Genomic DNA, 24,306 nt, shown 5'->3' with positions numbered 1-24,306 from the left:
CAAAAAAAGAAATCATGAGGTGCCCGGATAGCTCAGTTGGTAGAGCATCTTACTTTTGATCTTAGGGCTGTGGGTTCAAGCCCCACACTGGGTGGAGAAATTACTTAAAAAATAAAATCTTAGAGACTCCTGGGTGGTTCAGTGGTTGAGTGTCTGCCTTCGGTCACAAGAGTGATGTCCTATGTCTCTGCCTCTCTCTGTCTCTGCCTGTATCTCTGCCTCTCCTGTCTCTCATGAATAAATAAATAAAATCTTTAAAAAAAAAATCAAATCTTAAAACAAATAAAGAAAAAACAAACCACTAAATCTATTAAGTAAAATTCTGAAGGAGAAATAGATTTGCATGGTAACAAAATATGCCACAATTTACCTGACAGTCACAAAGGAGAAAATATTCCTTGTCCATGGGGACACCTAACAATCACCAACTTCACCCGTGACCAAATTTAGACCCACTAAATCTTGTGACAATCGGGCATTTTGTGCATCCTGGTGTGATATAATATGAAATAGCATCAACTATTGCATCCTGACCAAAATACTTAACCTGAACTTAACTCAGTCTTTAATCCTAATTTAACAACTTACAGAGAAGAAATAAGTTTTTTAAAAACACCTCAAAAAAAAAAAATCAGACAAATTTTGAATACAGGACATTTTACAAGATAATACACCTCTTCAAAAAGAGGGTCACTTTTTAAGTAGCTGTTTCAATTTAAAAGAGAACTGAGACACAACAGCAAATGCAGTACAATAGTGCATGATCTTCAGTGGAACTTAGTGTGGAAGGGAAAAGTTATGTTAAGTCATTTTTTACCCAAATGGGGAAATCTGCATATGGATTGGGGATTAGAGGACTCCAGGCATTAGATAATAGTGTATGTATGATGACAGTATTGTAGATAGGAAGAAAATGTCATTTTAGGGGGAGATTCATATTTAATAATTTATAAGTGAAGTAACACAATGTCTATATTTTTAAATGGTTCAGCAAAGGGCAGCCCGGGTGGCTCAGCGGTTTAGCGCCACCTTCGGCCAAGGTGTGATCCTGGAGACCCAGGATCGAGTCCTGCTTCTGGCTTCCTGCATGGAGCCTGCTTCTCCCTCTGCCTGTGTCTCTGCCTCTCTCTGTTTCTCGAATAAATAAATAAAATCTTAAAAAAAAAAAAAAAAGGTTCAGCAAAGATTATATAAAGCAAATATGGTAAAAATACACTGTTGAATTTCAGTAGTGGGTATGTAGGTACTCCATAAACTGTTACAATGTTCTGTAGGATTAAAATTTTTCACACACTAAAAAATTTTTCATAAATATAGCATTATGTCAACATGCTTCTACAAAAGAATTTTTCATAAAAAGGCAAAATGCATTACAAGATTATTTGTTAGCTTATTAAATTTTATTCATCACTCTCCTCAAAATACTAGTTTTAAGTCTCCCCCAAAGTTCTCAAGGTATATCAAATTTGACCCAAAATAAATTCTTCTCAAGTTCAGTGATCTGAATTTTTTTAAAAGATATTATTTATTTGACAGAGATAGAGAGCACAAGCAGGGGGAGTGGGAGAGAGAGAAGCTGGCTTCCCACTGACCAGGGAGACCCATGAAGGACTCCAGGATCATGAACTGAGCCAAAGGCAGACACTCAACCGCTGAGCCACCAGGTGCCCCAAGCGTCTAGTTCAAGAGAAGAAATGTAAACCTCTCTCCCCTCCTCCTTCTCCCTAGTCTCCTCCCATTAAAAATACTGTTTCTGGGCACTGGACTGGCTCAGTCAGTAAAACAAGTGACTCTAGATCCTGGGGGCATGAACTGAAGCCCCAGGTTGGGTGTACAGATAACTTAAAAATCTTTTTAAAAAAATTAAAAAATTAAGTTTTTAAAAATTTACATATTATCATTCACTTTACAAATGAGAAAACTGAGATTTAGAGACATTAGATAACTTGCTTTAAGTTACCCATCTGTGGAATGATGGAACAATGAATTCAAATCCAAGTAGTCTAACTTTAGTGTCAACACTCCCAATCATCCTCCTCCTTTTGAAGCTTTTTCCAGAAACATAACCCACTCCAAGTATACAGCCTTCTTACATTTAATATATACTTAACAAACATACACAAGTAAGTGGTGCTAAGCATCCTACACTATTACCTAAATGCATAAAGTAGCAAAAATTCAGAAATATATATCTAAGTGTTGACAAGAAGCCTCCCTCATGCATGTTTCTGAACAAGTAATTCTCACCTAGGTCTATAGGCATAGAATGGTTTTCATTCACATGTGACTAAGAAGGATTTTATTATTATCAAAGCATTACTCTGAAATAATAAAGTCTTAAAACCATATTCTCCTAATGTCATGTCCATTTGGCCAATTCTTCTGACCATTTATCAGCTGGTATACCCCTGAAACTACTGCTATATACCATCTCCCAAACTTTGCTAGCAAAAATATCTGACAATCAATTAAATATCATACTTACCTTTGTTAGATTGTTTTCAGTCCTCCTAAAAACATAGTTATTCCAGCTAGCTCTCTAAAATTAATGATGCATCTCCTCTCCTTTCTATTCAAAATATACTTTATATTTGACTCCATAATTTACCCACACAATCTATGCCTGAACAAAAACGAAAGACCCACCTACATGAACTCTAGTCTGCAGGTGATCAGAAAGTTCAAAAACAGAGGTATTATTTTAACATTCTGTACTGGAACATCAATAAACCACTTACTGTATGCATCTGCGCTTCTAGATATGGTGGCCACCCTGTACTTAAATAAAAATCAAGAAATCAGACAGAGGCGGAAAAAGCAAGATAAACCAAAAGCACAAGAGTAAATAACCTGATCTAAAAAATAAACCTGTCACTGAGAAAGAGACTCATGATGTAGACTAAAAGCAACAATGCTATCTAAATTATCACTAATCCTTCCAAACTTCTACTTCCCTTACAAACTAGAGTTAGACTGAATAAAACAAAAACAAAGGAAAAGTATAACTGAAAACTAATGATATACTAAGGTAAAACTTTTTGCTTCAAAACACTCCAGAACAGAGGGATACAAGATATTAAACTCCGTTCCCTTACATTTAGGACTTCAACCACAAAAGCTTTAATAAAATTCTGTACTATATAAATGAAACCAGTTACAAGAAGTAATTTAAGATATTAGGAAAGGCTTTGTTTTTTAATCTAAAATGTTGAACAGCTTAGTGAACCTGGTCTGAATTACAGCACTTAATTTAATATATTAAAAAAATTCAAATTCTGGGGCACCTGGGTGGCTCAGTCACTGGAGCATAGGACTCCTGGTTTTGGCTCAGGTCATGATCTTAGGGTCGTGGGATCGAGCCCCATGATACGCTCGGGTTCTGCAAGGAGTCTGCTTGAGATTCTTTCCCTCCTCCTCTCTCTACCCCTCCCCCACTCACACTCTCTAAAATAAAATCTTTTTTAAAAAGTTCAAATTCTTCCGTACATCAGCACTTTGATACAAGTGATAAATACAGTCACAAAAATATATTAAAAGTGAAACTAGTAATTTGAAGGCTGAATTTGGGTGCTATAAATGAAGTCTCTCAGGTCATGAATGGAACCAGTGTTCATTTTTATGTTGAGGCACTGAAATAAACACAAGTTGATTTGCTTTAAAATAAAAAAAAAATCTCAATTCACTGTAGCAAGCAAGATCACGAGAGTCTGACTCAATGCCTCACAAATGAAAGCAAAAGACTATTATGTATTAAGATAAAAACAAAGATCAAAGATCTCTCATGCTTATCTGAAGTGTGCAATGTTTGTGCAAACTCAGGAAGAGACATTTTTACCAAACTGGATCATCACTAGAAAAGGTACATAACAGAAAGTAGAAAAATAAGCACCTGCTTCATATCATGCAGTAAGACATCCTCATGCAGAAATTTATAATGCAGGAAAAACAAAGGCACAACTTCAAGTTCTACACCACAGTTTAGAAGTAAGGGAAGCTGTAACAAATATATAGACCAATTTTAGCACAGTAAACGAAGAGACAGATTGGCTCCATCAGCTCTCTTCAACAGAACTGTCAAATAACCAGAAAACACAAGTAGCAGTCACAAATCAGCAACAGTATTTCCAGACACTAATGGCCAATCACCAACCTTTAGCTGTACTCACAAAAGAGGACAAACAGCAACAGAGTTTTTTCTAAACACTAACGACAACATATATTTTATAGGTGCATCCCACGTTACTTAAACCAGTCCTGTTAAAAAGTCCTGTTTACCCTACTCCCATTATCCTACCTTCTTCCATTTTCCTCTATAGGAACTCAATTTATCCAAGTTTGGGCAGTAAATGATAACACCTGAAGGCCTCAGCTTCCCTCATGTCTAAATATAGGGATCTCTTTTCTATATTTGGCTCACCTTTTAATCTTAGGTACAACAATATTTCCCCCTTCCTACTTCCTCTTTCCATGTATCAGTTTTTGTCTAGTTACAGAAAAACTCTTCGTCCCTCTTTTTCCTTCCCTACTATTTTGTTAAAAATGGTAAAAGCTCTGTGCACCTGGGTGATTCAGTAGTTAAGTGTCTGACTCTTGAAGTCAGGGTCCTGAGAGCCCTGCACTGGGTGTGGAGAGCCTAATTACAAACAAATAAATAAATAAAGCTCTAGGGGCTCCTGACTGACTCAGTCAGTGGAGCACATAACTGCTTATCTCAGGGTGGTGAATTCAAGCCCCACCTTGCTTGTAGAGCTTACTTAAAAAAAAAAAAACAAACAAACAAACAAAAACACCACGAAAGCTCTAATCACAACTTCTAAGAGTAATATGGAAAACACCATACACATCCCAAATTTTCCACTCCTAATTTCAGTCATCCACAAAGGGAGTACAGTTGTAATGTAAATTAAGGAAGTGTGTTTGCTATCAGAATGTAAAATCTAGGAGGGCAGGGATTTTTGTCTGTTTTTATTCAGTCTCCAGCCAGAGGATGGTGCCTTGCATATTATAAGGCACTCAGAGAATGCCAGAATAATGGCTGGGAAAGGGGTGGCTACAGACTGAATATTATTAACTACATAAAATTCTTTACTTCTCAGTGGGATGGTAACCTACAGTAAGTAAAAGTAAAAGGAAGCCGCCTATATCTGAACTTGATCTCCCACACATTCTATCATTTAGAGTTGCTTTGAGTTCATTATTTCCTTTCTGCAAAGGACTCAGAAGGAGGGCCACCTGTATTTAATAGGTAACACCAGTTCATTAACTCAGAGTTGAATGCTTTAATGAGAAGAGGGGAAAAGAAACATTCTTTCCCAGGATAGGTTAAGTACCGGTGAGCAATATGGACACTCCTAGATTCTACTTGTAAGAACATCTATTAACTGCCCTTTTTCAGTGTTAAGAGTGCGCTTTTACATTCCTACAACAAGAAAATAAAATGCTATTAGACTTAAGAACCAGTGATATTACTCTCAACTTTAAAGTGTTTTGAAATCCTTCAGAACGTCAAAAATCACTCTATATATCCTTTATCAAGCCTGCTTCTTGGGTTTGTATTATCTATCCAACAGAATCTACTCAATTTAGTTTTTTCATATATTACACATTTGACCATACCTAGTAATAACCACATTTAAAAAATAGTTTCCCACGAAGGAAAAGATTTTTCAGATTTTTCAAGTTTCTATCATAAAAATGCACTTATCATACACAACACATTTTGAAGTGGGGGGGGGGGGCGGGGGGCATTCTATGTAGACAAAAAGCCCAGCAATACTAGACACAGGGCTTATCCTGTCTACACCACCACCAATAACTGGTCCCATCTCTCCAGTGAGACAAGTTCCTTAATATTCAATAGAAGTCTTCCAATAGGAAGTCTTCCAATGTTCATCTCTCTCTCTCAATATCAAACCATCTACTTAATAGTCTTCTATTTAGTAAATGAAAAAAAGCTTTAAATTGGTGAGCTGTGCTTTAACTGTCATAAACCATGGTAAATTTGTTCTAATATATGAACAAGTTAAAATACCACAATTGACTGTTACACTATTGAGTTCTTGAACTTAAATAAGTTATTAGAAAGGGTATCATTATAAAAGGTATATGTCATGCCAAGAAACAATAAAGATATTGTAGATATGGTCACAAGTTAGCTGTAGTTAAAAAAGAAAAATATTTACTTGAGAACTCCTGCGTGTCATGACTTAATTCAGAGCAAAATGTTTACATCTGTTATTAACATTAAATTGAAAGGGAGAAATAACACACCGTGAAATTTGAATGAAAATTAAAAAAAAATAATGAGTTACCTTAGGGTATTTGTTTCCTAGGTTACTAGATGATGCTATAAAAAAATCTCATGATCTTTATGAAATCTGAGATATTAAACTACAATATATAGACTACGTTTTTGAAAACTTCATTCTATCAAGAATTTAGTAAAGACTTATTTTTGTCAATTAATATTGATTCATCTACCTGATCAAATCACTCAAGTTAGTCTAAATGGTGGGGTTTTTTGTGGGGCCGGAGAGGATATAGCTTAAACATCGAGAAGTGTAACTCAAGTCCAGTCTATGCAAAGGTTAAACCACATTAGAAATGTTTCATTTTAAAAAAGATTCCAAAATGGCAAATCAGATATATTAGCATACTTAAATCACTCTAGAAGATCAACTGATTTTATTTTATTTATTATTATTTTTTTTAATCTTTATTTATTTATGATAGTCACAGAGAGAGAGAGAGAGGCAGAGACACAGGCAGAGGGAGAAGCAGGCTCCATGCACCGGGAGCCTGATGTGGGATTCGATCCCGGGTCTCCAGGATCGCGCCCTGGGCCAAAGGCAGGCGCCAAACCGCTGCGCCACCCAGGGATCCCCGATCAACTGATTTTAAATCAATGTTTTAGTATAACAAGTATTATCAACAAAAACAAGAATAAAACAAAGATTATGAAGAACCTTTTCACCTCTACATGTTAAATCAGATGCTAGAAGATGATGATAGGCCCCATCCTTTCATGAATTTTATGACAGTCAAGCAAAAACTACAAAAACCAAAATTCCCCAAATCTACCCCATTTCCCTTCACTGTTTAGTTTGAGCATGGATAGTGGGATGGAAAGAAGACAGACTACATTTCCAGAGTGTACCTAGTATCTGAGAATTTTACCTCATATCCCCAAATGATCAATCCCCTAAATCCACAATTCTACTGATGTGATATATAAAATATATTCTACAGTAAAACTTTAAAACTCCTAACACATTATTTAGTTCCAACTCAGATTCTGAAATTAGTTCACTAAGAAAACAAAAGAATCAAGTACAATATGGAGGAAAAGAGCAAAATAATGGCTATCCAGAAATAACCATATTCCCCCAAATTCGCTTACCGCTAACCATAATTTCATATTTTATGCTAAGTATTACTTGAATAAATTTTACTATTCAAATTCTGGAATTTTTTTTAACTATTCTAACACTGACACTGTCAGTTGTTTCCCAACTAATTTTGCTTAACATCAGTGAACTGTGAAAGGTATATTTCACAGAAAAAGTAAAATACCACGTTGTATTTTAATAATTTTATTCACTTTACCTTATGAAAGACCACTACAGAATGAGCATTTTATGAGAGACCACTATGGAGTTAGAATTATACTATTTCACTTCTTTCTATCCTAGGCAATGTCATAATAATACTTTAAAATAGTTACAAGTAGGGACCCTGGGTGGCTCAGCAGTTGAGTGCCTGCCTTCGGCCCAGGGCGTGATCCTGGAGACCGGGGATCGAGCCCCACGTTGGGCTCCCCGCATGGAGCCTGCATCTCCCTCTGCCTGTATCTCTGCCTCTCTCTCTTTCTGTCTCATGAATAAATAAATAAAATCTTAAAAAAAAATTTTTTTTAAGTTACAAGCAACATGCAAGTTTTCATACAATGTGGTTAATATGTGTAACTAACAATAAAAGGAGGGGGACATTCACTGTCAGTATCATGTGCAATAAAAGAAATGTTTACCAACCCATTGACAAGGGCATGTTTAAAAACTGAGGCAATGGTAAAACCATTGTAATGAATCTCCACAAACACTGAGCTACATTATGGCAAATTCTACTCTTCCAAGAGTCTATCAGCACCAAATTTTAATTCAAAAGTCTTCATAAAAAATGTACACTATAGGAAAATAAATTTTCAACAAGAACCACTTTTTCTGACCTTTACAATTTGTAAATGAGATATTCTTAGAAGCACATACCATTCCTTCAGATGATGTAATCTTAAGGGAGTTGGTAATTATAATATGTTAATTACTAACATAAAATAATATTTATTGCCATGACTATCAGACAAACTTTAAAGCTTTCACCTATTGCTGGAGTCTTTACAGAAAGCAGAAACCTGGTATGAGAAAACAGGTATTGAAAGCTCTCCTGGTCACTTCTAAGAGAACAACTAGACCATGAACAAATTCAAAGGATGATGTACAAAAACTGAGAAAAACTTAGTAAATGGGTATGAAAGATTACATAAAAATACTATTCCACGCTGATAAAGCAATATAAAAAGCCACTGCAGAAACTGTGATAAGACTTTTATGAGAGCAAAACTAAATGAAAGGGGAAAAAACAAGCACCATTAAAAGAAAAAAATAAGACATTGAGAGAAAAAAAAAATTAAAACAGGATTATCCCTTAAAAAAAAAAAAAGTTGACTTAAAAAAACAAAAACAAAAACCTGTTCTAAATACTAAATTTTAAAAGTTCAACAACACAGTGCTCTTTCAGGAGGCCTACAAAAATATTTCTTCAAAAAATTACCATTTTAATAGTATAACTTCAACCATACTTTTAAAAAGCCTGTACACTTGGAAAAGACTATTATAATAATTACAATAACTTGTCCCTCTTTAGAAATGCTCTATTTAAAAGTAGGCCAACAATAGGAACTTTGCTATTGCACAACAGAGAAAGTAAATGAAATAATGTCCATTAACATTCAGCCTGGATGGCATGTTTCTGCACCTCCTAGAACATACGGACTTACACTATCTGCCCTGAACAATCTACCACTTCTACATCCGTGCAGTAGCTCAAATAAAATGAGTTCCTGTGTTAATCCCACAGTAAACCTCAGTAATTCTCACATCACAGTTGTAAACGTTTGTTAACAGAAAAAGAATGTTTTTCCCAAAATAGCTACATATCACTAAGACTACTCAAATTCCTAAATAATCCTTTTACAAGACTCCTGCCAACTTTATTTTGATACATTAAACATGTGGAGCCTATTTTAAAAGGTCTTTAACTATGACTTCTCGAAAACCGCTTCCTAGTTAGTCGTTCATATAATGTCTTCTTCTTAAAGTTTTCACGTCCTTTTTAAGCCGACTTGAATACTGATGAATCTGGGCCGACTCTTCCAAACGCTTAAGAAGCAGTTTTGCCAAGTAAGACGGGCAAAGGTTCTGGATCTGCTAAACTCCACATTAGAGGTCAGGCAACTTAAGAAAAAAATGAAATACCTATTCTCGACGTTCACTGAATTTTTCGTTTTTAAAATTACCTCGGTGTTACTTTCACATTTAACGTTTAAAAATACAACCTTTGGTGGTGGTGGTTGTTTTTTAAAGGATATTAGGCCCAGTTAAATTAAAAATAAAATAAATAAAAAACTGAACTGTCACTATAAAGCTGATTAGTCTACTCTTAAAGGGTCTCTGGAAGATATGGGGTACCGGCTGTAGAAGTTTCATTTAGAGACTTCCCTGTTAAAAAGAATGACATGCGAAAAGGGTCGCTTGGGAAGGAAAGAGAAGGGAAGGGAAGGGGAAGGGGAAGGGAAGGGGAAGGGAAGGGAAGGGGAAGGGGAAGGGAAGGGGAAGGGAAGGGGAAGGGGAAGGGAAGGGAGGCGAAGGGAAGGGAAGGGAAGGGAAGGGAAGGGAAGGGAAGGGAAGGGAAGGGAGGCAAAGGGAAGGGAAGGGAAGGGAAGGGAAGGGAAGGGAGGCAAAGGGAAGGGAAGGGAGGCAAAGGGAAGGGAAGGGAAAGGAAGCGAAGGAAAGGGAAGGGAAGCGAAGGAAAGGGATGGGAAGGGAAGGGAAGCCCGGAGTCGGCTGAGAAGAAAAGGGGCGATTTAAAGCCACTTAGATGGAAGGGGGTGGTGAGACGCACAGCCAGAGGAGCGAGAAAGAAGATTTAACAAGGAAGTGAAGTGGAGCGCAGAGTGGGGCAGAAGCTCGGAGGAAACAGCCGGGAAAGGTAGGGTCTCCCGACAGGCGCGATCCAGGAAGGGAGGGGTTAAGGCCTGGGGTAGCCCCAGCGTGGCGGCGTGAAGGAGATGCTCGCCGACTCGGAGGGCCGGGCACGGCAGCTTACTCGCAGGCGCTGGAGCAAAGTAAAATTCCCTGCCCCGAGCCTCTCCCGGCCTCGGCCGAGCGCGGAGGCGGCGGCTGGGGAAGGGGCCTAGCCCGGAGCCAGGCCCGGCGTCCTGCTCGCCCAGGCTCCCCGGCGCCCGAGCCAGGAGGCCAGGACCAGGCAGGCAGGGCCCACGCCCGCAGCCGGCGGCGCCCCGAAAACCGTCCGGGGCCTCGGCGCTGCCCGCGAGCCGTTTCCCCTGCGGCGGGGCGCTGGGCGGCCTTACCTGGGGCGAGGGAGGGAAGCGAGGTCGAGGGCGTCCGCAGAGACCCCCTGCTGCACTCCGCCCGGGCCTCCGACCGAGGCGCGACCCTGCCTCAGCCGCCGCTGCCCCGTCGGGCTCTCGGCCGCCGCCTCCGCCGCCTCCGCCGCCTCCGGGGCTGTTTACACCGTCGGGCCCCGCACGCCGCCGCCGCCGCCGCTGCCGCCTTCTCTCCACCCTAGCGCCGTTGCCGATTCGGCCGCCGCCACCTCCTCCGCCGCAGCCTCGTCTCTCTGGAGCATCTTCCAGCCACCGAACCCTGAGAAACAGAGACTCCAGCCGCGCCGGCAGGAAACTCCCCCGCAACTGCTAGGGGGACCAGGCGGTCAGAGCACCGGCGGCTTTTCCGCCATTGAGCAGCAGCCGCTCCGCTCCTTCTGCAACCCCCTCCCCGCACCCTGTCCTCCCCGCCCCTCGGCGGGCCCCGCCCCCAGCTCCCGCCCATCGGGACGGTGCAGCCCTCGTGTCGCACCTGGTTGGCCACGCGGCCCGTCAATCATCACCCTCCCTCCCACTTCGGCGGCTCTCTACCGCCGTACTTGGTCTTCCCCGCCCACAATGCCCCGCCTCCCGGTTCCTGATTTCCTATTGGGCCTCAGTGACCACCTTCAATTGGCAAGGTCAACCATCCATCAAACACCGCCCACTGAGCGAGACCCAACCCTTCATTACCATTTACTTTACCCAGCCCCGCCCCTGGGCGTCAGGGACTAACCCACGCTGCCAGCCATAAGTAGAGGTGGCCATCAATCAAATAACGCCCACCTGCACTCCGCCTCGCAAAGGCCGAGCCCTAGCGGTTCCCTTTTCTTATTGGCCCAAAGGGCGACTTGAACCCTCGACCATTGGCTTCCAGTGCGTGTCCGTCACGGAACCAATTTCCAAGTCCGTCACACTGGCTTTTTTTAAATGAACGCGCAAAAGGCGGGGAAGTATCCGAAAAGCGATTGGCCAGTCCTCGAAAACGGTCAAATCCAGAAAGTGTGTGCGGATCCTTCCCGTCCTACGAGAACCATGCCCCTCTCTTTTCTGATCCCTAAGCCTTGCGTAAGACAAGCGCCATCGAGGAGCCAACGCGCCGTGCAGTTATAGGTGTGGAAGCCTAGTCCCACCCGCAATCGCAGGGGGCTGGCTGCTGATTGGCTAGCAAAGTCCTGTTAGGCGCTCATTGGAGGATACAAACGCCTCTCTGGGGCTCGGAGACGGGAAGGGAAGGCGCAGGCGAGGCTGAGAAGCGGTCCGGGGAGAGGCAGTTGTTTTGCTCCAGCCCACGGGTGGGGCGAACGCGGGAGAGGGAAGCTCGCCGCGCAGGGCTGGGGGGAGGGGGGGTGCGCGGAGGCGAAAAGCCCGGATGTTTCCTAACAATGAAATCATCGCCGACCAATCAGAGCTGCGGAGCTGGGATACCTGCCTGACCTGTCCTGAGTGGGAAGGGAATGAGTTAGTGAGCGGGAAATTGGGGTGTCGGAAGAATGTTGCAAAGCCAAGTGGAAAAATGGAACAGGTGATGCCTTCAAGAGGACTCTGCTGTGATGGGGTTATTTTTATTCTTTCTAGGCCTGCAACGCCTGGCATTCAGCCCTTGACATTTCCGTGTTTTGTTTCTCAGTCAACATTGATTTTTACAACTCTCGGGCCTAGTCTTTGACATCCATTCGTTTGTTCCGCAATTATTAAGCGCCTGCTATTTGGCAGGCACTGTTCCTAGAACTGGAGATACAGAACTAAATTAGGCAGTCCCAGGACAAGATGATAGGTGCTACCTTTGACACATGCAAGGGATAGTGGTGAATAAGGGATGGTCCCTGTGGATAGGTTTATGGAAGAAGGCTTCACGAAGAACAGGGTGAGTCTAGAAGGAATGATTCTATAGGGAGAAGAGGGACGTGGACAGGAATCGTTCAGCAATGGAATTAGACTAACAGGTATTGTTAGGTCAATTCCCCGCAAAGAAAACTAAAGTGTAATGGAAGCATCTTTTTTTTTTTTTTTTAAGATTTTGTTTATTTATTCATGAGAGATACAGAGAGAGAGGAAGACATAGGCAGAGGGAGAAGCAGGCTCCCTGCGGGGAGCCCAATGGGGAACTCAACCCCAGAACCCCAGTATCATGACCTGAGCTAAAGGCAGATGCTCAACCACTGAACCACCGAGGTGCCCCTAATGAAAGCATTCTAACGCCTTAGGATACTTTTTTTTTTTTTTTTTTTTTTTTTTTTTTTTAAGTATCTTGCTTAAAGATTTAAACCTCCATCAGTTTTGCATACACTGGTTTGGACAGACAAGCCAAGATTCAGCAGAGTGCTATTAAGCTTAGGGGCTGTGGATGTTTTAGGAATAAGGGCAAATTTAGGAATAGGACCATTGCCCAGGCTATGGTGAAGATGGTAGAAATAGAGACTTGATTACAGTTCAGATTTTTTCATCTATGCCCCAAGTTTGTGGAACAATAGCATTTTATATAGTATGGTGGCTGGACCACCTGCATCATAATCACCTGGGGTGCAGATATCTGGGTCCACTCACACCTGTAGTATCGGGGACTCCAGAAACAAGATTTAGAAAGGTGAAGTTTAGGGACGTCTAGGTGGCTCAGCGGTTGGGCGCCTGCCTTCGACTCAGGTCATGGATCTGGCATCAAGTCCCACATCGGGCTCCCTGCGAGGAGCCTGCTTCTCCCTCTGCCTATGTCTCTGCCTCTCTCTTCTCTCTCTGTGTGTCTCTCATGAATAAATAAATAAAATCTTAAAAAAAAAAAAAAAAAAGGAAAGGTGAAGTTTCAAATTCCCCAGGTGGGTTTTATGAACACCCATGACTGAAATCCTCTAATATAGGTAAGGGAGATACCATAGACTAAAATTTCATTCCCCCACTTCTTCATGTTGGGAGGAAAAATAGTGAAGAAAAACAAGTAGGCCCATTTAGACTTTGCCTTTTCTTGTCCCATTTATTATCAGTATCAGATCTTAGGAAATGTTTCTTAATTTATAGAATACATTCCCTTAAACCACACTCCTTTACCTGACACACTTTATATAAGGGGAAAGGAGTCTAGGATCCCAGCTTCCAAAATAGAAATCTAAAGATCATAAAAGTGGAGACATCTTAGGACCCTGGTCTTTAAAATCCAGGCAATCTCACAAGGACATCAGAGAAGTTTCTTGATCTGCTTGATTTCCTTCTCACTTTCCCTTAGTTGACCCTAAAACCAATACAAAAGCACAATCATTTAGGTGGGCTGATGATTGCACATCATAAACAAGATTTAAAGGTAAATTGGTGTGTACTATCATGAACATATCATAAACGTTGAGTACCATGATAGTGGGCTCTGTTATTAACTCTGTGAATGCAGCTAATCTGGCTCTATGCAGCTAATCTGGCTGAGTCTTGTTTTGTGTTGTGTATATAGGAATCACAAAATCTTATGAAGCCAAATGAAGAGCTTTAGATGCTATTAGTAATGCAAAGCACTCTCCAAAAGATAGTGGAAGCATACTAAATGTAATGTAGAAAATGTTCTGATTTTTCCAATGTTGGCTTTAGTACTCCGGCATTCCTTTTAAATTTCTTTTTAGATCTTATTTATTTATTTAATTATTTATGAGAGAGAGAGAGAGAGAGAGAGAGAGAGAGCACTATCACGAGTGGGAGAAGGGGCAGAGAGCAAAAGAGAATCACAGAGCCTGAAATTAATTAACTGTAATATTGTGGTACAATAGAAATATATATTGAATCTTCATCCTGGTTCCTGGCATAGAGCTCCTAAAACCCTTATCATTTTTTGAGTGATAGGGGTAAGGAGAGCATTTTTGTTATTCATAAGAAGCCTTTTTTTTTTTTTTCTTTTAAATAAGCTCTAGGCCCAACCTGGGGATTGAACTCAAGACCTTGAGATCAAGAGTCACATGCTCTACCACTGAGCCAGCCAGGTGCCCCTTTTAGAACACATGGATTTATGCTAATGAGGTAACTTCATGGAGGATAGCTGGTTGCCAGAGGAAGCAAGTATGTAATGAAAAAGTCAGAACTTTCAGCCCAACTCCCTACCTCTAGAGAGGGCAAAGGAGCTGGAAATGGACTTAATCACCAATGGCCAATGATTTAATCAATCGTGCTTATGTAATGAAGCCCCCATAATAAAACCTAAATGACTGGGTTTGGAGAACTCCTGAGTTGGCATATACATTGAGGCACTAAGAAGGTTTGCGATCCAGGTAAAGCCATGGAAGCTCTTTCCTGAGTTCTGTGAACAGTTCTAGAAATTTATCAAACCTGAAGAATGCATTGTGGAAATCCCCCATTTATAGCTGGGCGGTCAGGACAGATCACAACCTGGGACTTGGGATGGGCCTCTAAAAGTGGGGACAGTCTTATGGGACTGAGTCTTTAACCTGTGGGAACTGCCCTAACTCCAGATAGTTAGTGTCAAAATTGCTTTAGGTAAGGAAAACACCCACACACATGGGTCAGAAGTGTAAGAGTGGGAAACAGCTTTTCCTTTTTACTGACCACTACTATTTTCTTAGAAAGCCTCAACCCTGATTTTAATGAAACCACAACATAGTTTCTCTTAAAAATGTGTCTCAAACAGTTCCAGAGAGCTCCTTAGAATGAAGGCCCTTTTATCCCAAAGTATCTAGGATTCAGCAAGAATTAAGCCACACATGCTAAAAATTATCTTAAAAATCTGTAAAAGAGGCACCTGGGTGGCTCAGTGATTGAGCGTCTGGCTTTGGCTCAGGGCGTGATCCCGGGGTCCTGGGATTGAGTCCCACATCAGGCTCCCCGTGGGAAGCCTGTTTCTCCCTCTGCCTATGTGTCTGCCTCTCTCTGTGTGACTCTCATGAATGAATAAATATTTTTTAAAAATCCATAAGAATGTTGCCCTCTGTTCCATATTTAATACTTATTTCAACACTAAAATGTTTAAAGTTTTTATCATCATGAAGGGACAAGATTTGTTATAAACCATGTCAGAAAGTCATAAATATGTTTGTTTAACAGAAAATCTAAGCAGTGGCTTAAATTCTGGGAGGGTGTGGGTGGCTTTTTCCCCCCCACATAACAAGAATTCTGGAGGTGAGCAGTGATGTCAAGGTCAGTGCTTCTACAATTATCTTGTTGCCCCAAGATTGCAGGGTGGTTACTGCAGCTTCAGATAAGATGCCCAAGTGGAAGGCAGTAGGGTGTGAAGGAATCACATGACCATCCCTAGCTGTAAGGGAAGCCTGCAATTTAGGGAACTGGAATGTCATGAGTTTCTGAGGGTAAAGTTTCTCAAACTTTACCAAGCATCAGGATCCTCTAGAAGGCTTCTGAAAACAAAGATTGTTAGGACCTACCCTCAAAGTTTCTGATTCAGTAGGATTCAGGTAAGACTTGAGAATTTGCATTTTTTAAAAAACATTTTATTTATTTATTTGAGAGAGAAAGCATGATTGGGGGTGAAGGTCCAGAGGGAGAGGGACAAGCAGACTTCCCACTGAGCTGGGAGCCTGCCTAGGACCCCGAGATCATGGCCTGAGCCTAAGGCAAATGCTTAACAGACTGAACCACCCAGGCACTATGAGAATTGCATTTCTAACAAGTTCCTTGGTAACGCTGCTGGTAGTCTAGGGACCACACTTTGAGAACCACCAACTTAGGCTAATCATGATCCATTGCCTGGCATTGGTACAGTGTGGTCCAGACACATGGCCACATTAGCATTTATAAATATTTTTGCAGCTATATTTCCATTTTACCTTTGCACAGATGAAAATAAAATCAAGTAGGGGCGCCTGGTTGGTCAGTTGGTACTGTATGTGAGTCTCCATCTCGGAATTGTGGGTTCAAGCCCCCTGCTGGGTGGAGGGTTTACTTTAAAAATAAATAGGGAAGCTTGGGTGGCTCAGAGGTTGAGTGCCTGCCTTCGGCTCAGGGTGTGATCCTGGAGTCCTGGGATCGAGTCCCACATTAGGTTCCCTGAGTAGAGCCTGCTTCTCTCTCTACCTGTGTCTCTGCCTCTCTCTCTGTGTGTACCTCATGAATAAATAAATAAATAAAATCTTTAAAATAAATAAAATCAAGAAAGAGAGAGAAAAGAAAGAAAAGGAGGAAGGATGCAAAGAAAGAAAGAAAGAAAGAAGGAAAGGAAATAAGATCAAGCAGAGGCAAAATAAAAAGTCTTTGCTCACACAAGTCGGTCTTCAATGCACCCAACTCTCTCTTTCCCACGCCATTAAAGATCTTAGGCTCTGAGACACCAGAACATTACAGCCTCCTAACTTCCATTAAAATCAAGTGGATACAATGGCATGGGCAATACTTTAACTGAAGTTAGCCTTCAGGTCCTCTCAGCTTGCATTAGTCAGAGTTCGGCAAGAAATGGATGATACACTCAAGTTAGGAATTTTGAGGAGGGTGTAATAAAGGGACTGTTTCCAAAAGTGCAGGCAGGATAGAGATAAATCATACAGTCCAATCACCTTGGGCTAGTAATGGGGAGGCACATTATGACACCTATGCCTGAAGGGATGTGGGTAGGAAGGGCTCACAGGAAGAGTATGTAGGGTTGTGTGCAGAGTCCTGTGTCAAGAACTCTGCCCCCACCCCCCAGTGAAGGACAGAGTGAACCCTTTTCAACCTGGGAATAAATACCCCAACATCACTCTCCTCTCTCCCTTTGATCCCCTGCCAGTGCTACCTCTTGATCAAATCCAACTGGAGTCTATTGATATTGTCCATTTAGGTCACAGAACAGAATGAGAAAGGTGGAGGGACACCTGGACATCTGGAAGGAGAACAAGCACTATCCAAGACAGACATATTTGAATTTTTTTTTAATTTTACTTTTTTTTTTTTAATTTTTATTTATGATAGGCACACAGTGAGAGAGAGAGAGAGAGAGAGAGGCAGAGACACAGGCAGAGGGAGAAGCAGGCTCCATGCACCGGAAGCCCAACGTGGGATTCGATCCCGGGTCTCCAGGATCGCGCCCTGGGCCAAAGGCAGGCGCTAAACCACTGCGCCACCCAGGGATCCCGACATATTTGAATTTTATACCATTTATTTCAAATTATAGAATCAGTCTTTTCCTATAGTTAAGGAAAATGCAAATTATAAAACAAAGAGAAGAAATTAGAAGAAATCCCTAAATCAAGAGTTCTTGGAGTATGATCTGAGGACCCCTCCACAAGGTCAAAACTATTTTTGCAATAATAGTAAGACATTATTTGTCTAGTTCACTCTCATTCTTTGAGAAGACAAAGCTTTCCAGAGGCTATAAAACATGGACTATTGCAACATACTGCAATAGTAGATACAGAGGCCAACTGTCTTCCATTAAGTCAGAGATGAAAGAGATTCAAAAACACAGAAGACAGTGTCTCCTTCCTTACTAATATTTTTGTTTTAGAAAATACAATTGTTTCATACACATACAAAAATTCTACTTATGTGAACACATAATGGGCTAACTTTTTTATGAATTAAAAAACATTTTTAAATTTCTCAATTTTAATTTCTAGCACAATAAGTGTTTATAGACATAGCTCACACAAACAAAAGCTCTTTGAGTACTTAACAATTTGTAAGAGTGCAAAGGAATCCTGAGAACAAACTCAAAACTGCTCTAACTCATATTCCACATAAGGCTAGCTCCAAAGGTAGTCCAGCCTTAGCCAGTTTAATGAGCTGGGAATGAGGAGGAAGGGAAGAAAAGCATGACTCAGAAGATAAAATGCTTGCCTCTCTTATCTCTACTCTCTTTTCTTCCTCTTTACCTCTTTCTGAGGGTACCTGGCCCAGGGACCACACTTTGAAACCACTGACTTAGGCTAACGATGATCTATTGCCTGGCATTGGCACACTGCTGCCCAGAAACATGGCCACATTAACATTTTTAAATACTTTTACGGCTATATTTCTGTTTTATCTCTGCACAATGAAAATAAGCAGAGGCAAAATCGAGAAGTCTTGGCATACACCAGTGGGTCTTCAATACCCCCAGCCCTCTCTTTCCCACGCCATTACCTTTGCTGATTTCCTGTCCCTGCTGAATCCCTAGAGTGCTTTGTGGTTCCTATCCTAGAACACTTACCCTTTTCTACCTCATACTATGATTATTTAGGTAATTTATTGTTCCAACATGCTACCCTCTCTGAAGCACATGTGTGCACACACAAGCACACACATGCACAGGATGAGAAAAAATTTTTTAAAGATTTTATTTATTTATTCATGAGAGACAGAGAGAGGCAGAAACAGGCAGAGGAAGAAGCAGGCCCCCTATGGGGAGCCCAAAGCAGGACTCTATCCCAAGACCCCAGGATCACAACCTGAGCCAAAGGCAGATGCTCAATCACTGAGCCACCCAGGTGCCCCAAGATGAGAAATTCTTGACCTGCAGTCTACAAAGGCTAAAGGGATTGAATTCACAAGTTTATGAACTTGGACAGCAAGAAAATTAAACATTTATTTTTACTAACCTCTAACTGAAGTTAGCATTGCTTTCTTATAAATGTAGGCAGCAACACAGTAGCACTAGCAGTACTTGTGATTTTATCACCAACAGAAATTATTGATATTTTTACATTGCATTAAAGTTGTTGCGGGTCTCTCACAGTACATTTACACTCAACACTATTTGAAATCACAGGAATTATTAGACTCACCACTAATAACTCACCGCTTGTTATTTAAAGCATTCATAAAGAAACAGATGCATTAGGGGCTGGCTGGCTCAGTAGTAGACCGTGCACCTCTTGATCTCTGGGCTGTGAGTTCAAACGCCAGGTTGGGTGTAGAGCTTTTTGGGGGGGAAAAAAGGAAGCTTACGCATTATTGTATCACAGATTTGCTAGTTTGATGACTGTTTCAATACAATTGGTTTCCTTTGAAACTTTGTGAATTTTATATACATATTTTTAAAGGTTTTATTTACTTATTCATGAGAGACTCAGAGGCAGAAACACAGGCAGAGGGAGAAGCACTCTCCCTGCAAGGAGCCCAGGTGGGACTCCATCCCAGACTATGGGATCACACCCTGAGCCGAAAGGAGATGCTCAACAGCTGAGCCATCCAGGCATCCCGAACTTTATGTATTTAAAACCATTACTGGGACATTTTTACTTTGGGAGGAAAAAAAAGGAGTAATAACCCCTAAGGAGGCAGTAATCTTCAGGGAGGACATTATTCCTTTTGTTGTGTACTGTACACAGTAAATGCCCAATGAGTATTTACTGAATTGTTTTTGGGGAATTTCAAGTAGTTCTGGATGTTTTCCCTTTCCTGAGTGTCACCCCGCCAAGGCTGGGCCGGCCCCCACCCCACTTCCTCCAGAGAGAGGAAGTTGATCAAGCTATCGCCATCCTGCATGCAATCCCCTCAGCCTTGGAGGCCAAAGCCAGCTGCCTCAGAGTCAGATGCTCCTTTGTGTTTTAAAGTGAGTGTCAGGCACAGGAGATGATAGAGATTAGGGTTACAACACAGTGGGTGGTATCAGAAACACTTTTCACTTGGAGCCCAACCATATTGATGCTGCAAAATGACAAAATGTTTAAATGTGCTTGGCTGTAGAAAGCTCTATGATCAGCCATTTATGTAAGCACTTTAGCATTTATGCCCAAATTCATTTACATTATTCGTTCGCTTTGTTATGTTTTGTTTTCTTTTTACAATAAACTATACATTTCTGCCAACTCTTCATCTTTTGCTTCTTAGCAGTATTGCCATTTGCTTATGCAATATGGTGGTTTGTGCATGCTTCAAAAACCCAAAGGAAACCTTGTGCTACTTTTTCCTTATTTTTCTTCCACATCTGCAACAACTCCTTTCCTGTTTATTTGTCTGAAAGTTCTTCTTTCTCCTGCTGTTAAAGCTGGGCATGAGCGCTGATCTTAAGAATCTATGCAACCTTTCTGATGAAGCAGATATCAAGAAGAACACAAGAGTAAAGCCACAGGTTGATGATTCTGTACACAAGTGTGGAGAGAGATAGAAAACTCTCAATGAAAAGGTCATGGTGGGCACCTGAGTTGCTCCGTAGTTGAGTGGCTCCCTTTGGCTCAGGTGTGATCCCAGGGTCCTGGGATTGTGTTCTGCTTCAGGTTCCTTGCAGGGAGCCTGCTTCTCCCTCTGCCTAGGTCTCTGCCTCTGTGTGTGTGTCTCTCATGAATAAATAAGTAAAATCGTTAAAAGAAAAAAAAAAGGCATGGTGAAAGGGACACACAGGATCTGAGTGCTATTAGTTTAAAAGGCTTCATGATAAGACCTACATGAAATGTCCTTTAGATAAAGGCCTTATGTTTCTGGCAAATAGCAGAGACCCTGGCAGTCAGACACCTGGTCTAGAGGCAGGTATCTTATCAAGACCTGGTCACAGGGACGCCTGGGTGGCTCAGCAGTTGGGTTGCTGCCTTCGGCTCAGATCGTGATCTCGGGATCCAGGATTGAGTCCCGCATGGGGCTCCTGCGAAGAGCCTACTTCTCCTTCTGCCTGTGTCTCAGCCTCTGTGTGTGTGTGTGTGTGTGTGTGTGTGTCTTATGAATAAATAAATAAGTCTTTTTAAAAAAGCAAAAAACCAAAAACCTGGCCACAGAAAGAGTGAAGATCAGGCTCTAACAGCAAGTAGAAATGGTGATAGGGGAGGAAGCCAGAGAATCCCAGCAGAACAGCCAGAGCCACAGCAGCAGCAGAAATGGCTGGATGTGAAACCTGTAAGAGGCCAAATGAAGCTGTTTATATTCTTCCTGCCGGTGACTAGAATTTATCTCAATGTATGCGATTTGCAAACAAAAGCAGCCTGATTGATACATATACTCCAAATCAGATTTCCTTTTTTTTAAGATTTTATTTTTGGGCACCTGGGTGGCTCGGTCAATAAAGCAAAAAAGTATCTGCCTTTGCTCAGGTCATGATCTCAGAGTCCTGGGATCAAGCCCTGCATTGGGCTCCTTGCTGAGCGGGGAGCTGTTTCTCCCTCTTGGTCTGCTACTCCTCCTGCTTGTGCTCCCTTGCTCTCTTTCAAATAAATAAATAAAATCTTTAAAAATACATATCTTATTTCTAAATCATCTCTACACCCAATATGAGGATTAAACTCACAACCCCAAGATCAAGAGTCACACACTCTACCAACTGAGCCAGCCAGGCACCCCCCCAACTCAGATTTCTTTTTTCCTAAGCTTGCTCAAGTTCATTGCCTCTGTCAAGGCATCAACATTTCTCCATTCAGTGTTCTTTATAATTCCCCATATCTAGCCAATTTTGTCATTGTTTCCTGCCAACTTTTTCTTTCTCTCCATTCACAGAGTTACTATTAGTGGCAAAACAAAACATAGTGCAACTAATGCCCTGAACTAGCCCTCATGAAAAGTGAGGGGCTCATAAAAAGTGATAATATTGGTCATAGCCAACTTTGTCTTGTTCAAAGCATGTAGCATGTAGTAGGCATTCAGTATATATTTGTTGAATGAATGGATGGAGGGATAGATAGATGAGGCATTTTCTAAGAGAAGAATTTCCAGAGAATATTTTTTCAGAGCAAGAAATCTTCCTCAGAGACACCTGGCTGGCTCAGTCAGTATAGCATGTGACTCGATCTCAGGGTCATGAGTTCAAGGCCTATGTTCAGTGTAGAGTTTATTTAAAAAAAAAGAAAGAAAGAAAGAAAGAAAGAAAGAAAGAAAGAAAGAAAGAAAGAAACTTCCTCTGCCAAATAAGTTTGTTTATTTGATTAACCATTAAACAGAATTGCTTCAGGACTTCTCAGAGCCTTCAATATGCTTCTATGCATTAAGAGAGGGACTCTACTATTCAGTGCCACCCCAGCTTAATTGGCCAGAGAGGCAATTATTCTTGAGTCACCATTTTTTTAAAGATTTTATTTATTTATTTATGAGACACACACACACACACACAGAGAGAGAGAGAGAGGCAGAGACACAGGTAGAGGGGAAGCAGTCTCCATCCAGGGAGCCTGATGTGGGACTCGATTCCAGGTCTCCAGGATCACACCCTGTACTGAAGGCGGCGCTAAACTGCTGAGCCACCGGGGCTGCCAGAGTCACCATTTTCTAGAGTTCCACAGAACGTAGCTAGAGTAGTTGGTCTCAAGCTATTTTTGCCAATTATGGCTTCAGGGAAGAGAGAAAACTCTAGAACTACCTATATCCTATATTGCCTTCCTACCTACTCATTCTCATTTTCCACTGGAAAAATAGGTGGGCATAATACGGAAGTGTCATTCTGTGGGAAAATTGGGGGATATTATGCATGCATCTATTTTTGCAATTCTAGTATGGCTTATTGATTGTTGAAACAATGTGTACATATCCTAAAGTCTAAATATTGTAAAATTCCACACTAAAACAACTACTGACACAAATATATACTATACTGTATATAGTAAATTAAAACCCCAGAGCAAACGGATAATGATAAGGCTTCACTGGGCATGAAATGTAAGAACAGCAACTCTTTAAAGCCATAGCTAAACTAAAACCATTCAGGTGAAGTACTGATAATAAAAGCGTTTGTCCTAAAAATTATGGGAATTTCTACCAGCCATACAGGCCCACTATAGCAGCTATACATGTATGCAGTCTCCCCAGAACACTGAATTAGGCCTCATTAAACTCTAACAAATCATAATTTTAGTTTATGAATACCAGAACTCCATAAACCTCAATAACTCAGTAGGTTTCAAGTAAGTCTTAGTTTTATGTGAAAAGGAATGTCATTGGAATCGGCTGAGATAATACTTATAAGAACCAGAGACCATACTTCTGAGAAGGACTACAGTGGGGCCTGCCTAGATTAGTACAATGTGCAAAGAGCTCATCCGTTTATCTCCCTTGAATGTCCCTCCCCTGACAGAGGGCCCAGATTAGCTTTCACATCAGCCTATTTTATTAGCTGCCACTAGTTACTGCTACCAGATTAATCAGAGTCATCACCTTTTCACACTTAAAAGATCTAATACCTACCAGCAATAAAAGTTACCAACTCCTAAAGGGCTCTCTGCCTCTAATTGTGCTCAAAAGTTACCTAGGGAAGGGCACCTGGTTGGCTCAGTCTGGGGAGCACTGACGCTTGGTCTTGGGGTCATGAGTTCGAGCCCCACATTGGGTATGAAGGTTACTAAAAAAATAGATAAGTCTTGAAAAAGAAAATGTTATCAAATGAATCTGAGAACGGTTTTCAATATTTAAAAAAAAACTAAAGGAAATCATGCATTTATTTGTCATATAGGTACACTGGCCACATTTTGTGCTTCTGAGTCTAGAATTATACCAACTCAGTGAAGAAATACCAATTATCTCCTAGTGATTTGAAGTTCAGAATGACATTTTATATCTTTGGTTTATAAAACATGCTAAAGGGGACACCCGGGTGGCTCAGCAGATTAGCGCCGCCTTCATCCCAGGGTGTGATCCTGGAGACCCGGGATCAAGTCCCACATCGGGCTTCCTGCGTGGAGCCTGCTTCTCCCTCTGCATATGTCTCTGGCTCTCTCTCAGTCTCTCTCTGTGTCTCATGAATAAATGAATTAAAAAATCTTAAAAATAAATAAATAAATAAATAAATAAATAAATAAATAAATAAAAAAAACATGCTAAAGGATGCCTGGGTGGCTCAG

The 24,306-nt window shown here is 41.2% G+C and overlaps 1 protein-coding gene across 5 annotated transcripts in view; it reads right to left on the bottom strand.

Moving 5' to 3' along the window:
- Positions 1–11,074, bottom strand: part of PPM1B (protein phosphatase, Mg2+/Mn2+ dependent 1B) — a 92,263-nt gene extending 81,189 nt beyond the window's left edge. Inside the window, exon 1 of one of the 5 annotated variants that reach the window (XM_025992564.2) lies at positions 10,646–11,074. The gene's annotated coding sequence lies outside the window, so the exon portion shown is untranslated. The remainder of the gene's footprint in view (positions 1–10,645) is intronic. The other 4 variants (XM_025992563.2, XM_072742316.1, XM_072742315.1 and 1 more) reach the window with 4 other exon arrangements.
- Positions 11,075–24,306: the final 13,232 nt, after the last annotated feature.

This window comes from Vulpes vulpes, chromosome 16 (genome assembly GCF_048418805.1).
Source record: "Vulpes vulpes isolate BD-2025 chromosome 16, VulVul3, whole genome shotgun sequence".
Taxonomy (NCBI): Eukaryota; Metazoa; Chordata; class Mammalia; order Carnivora; family Canidae; genus Vulpes; species Vulpes vulpes.
Note: the sequence above shows the minus strand (reverse complement) of the source record. Positions and strands in the feature narration are given on the sequence as shown.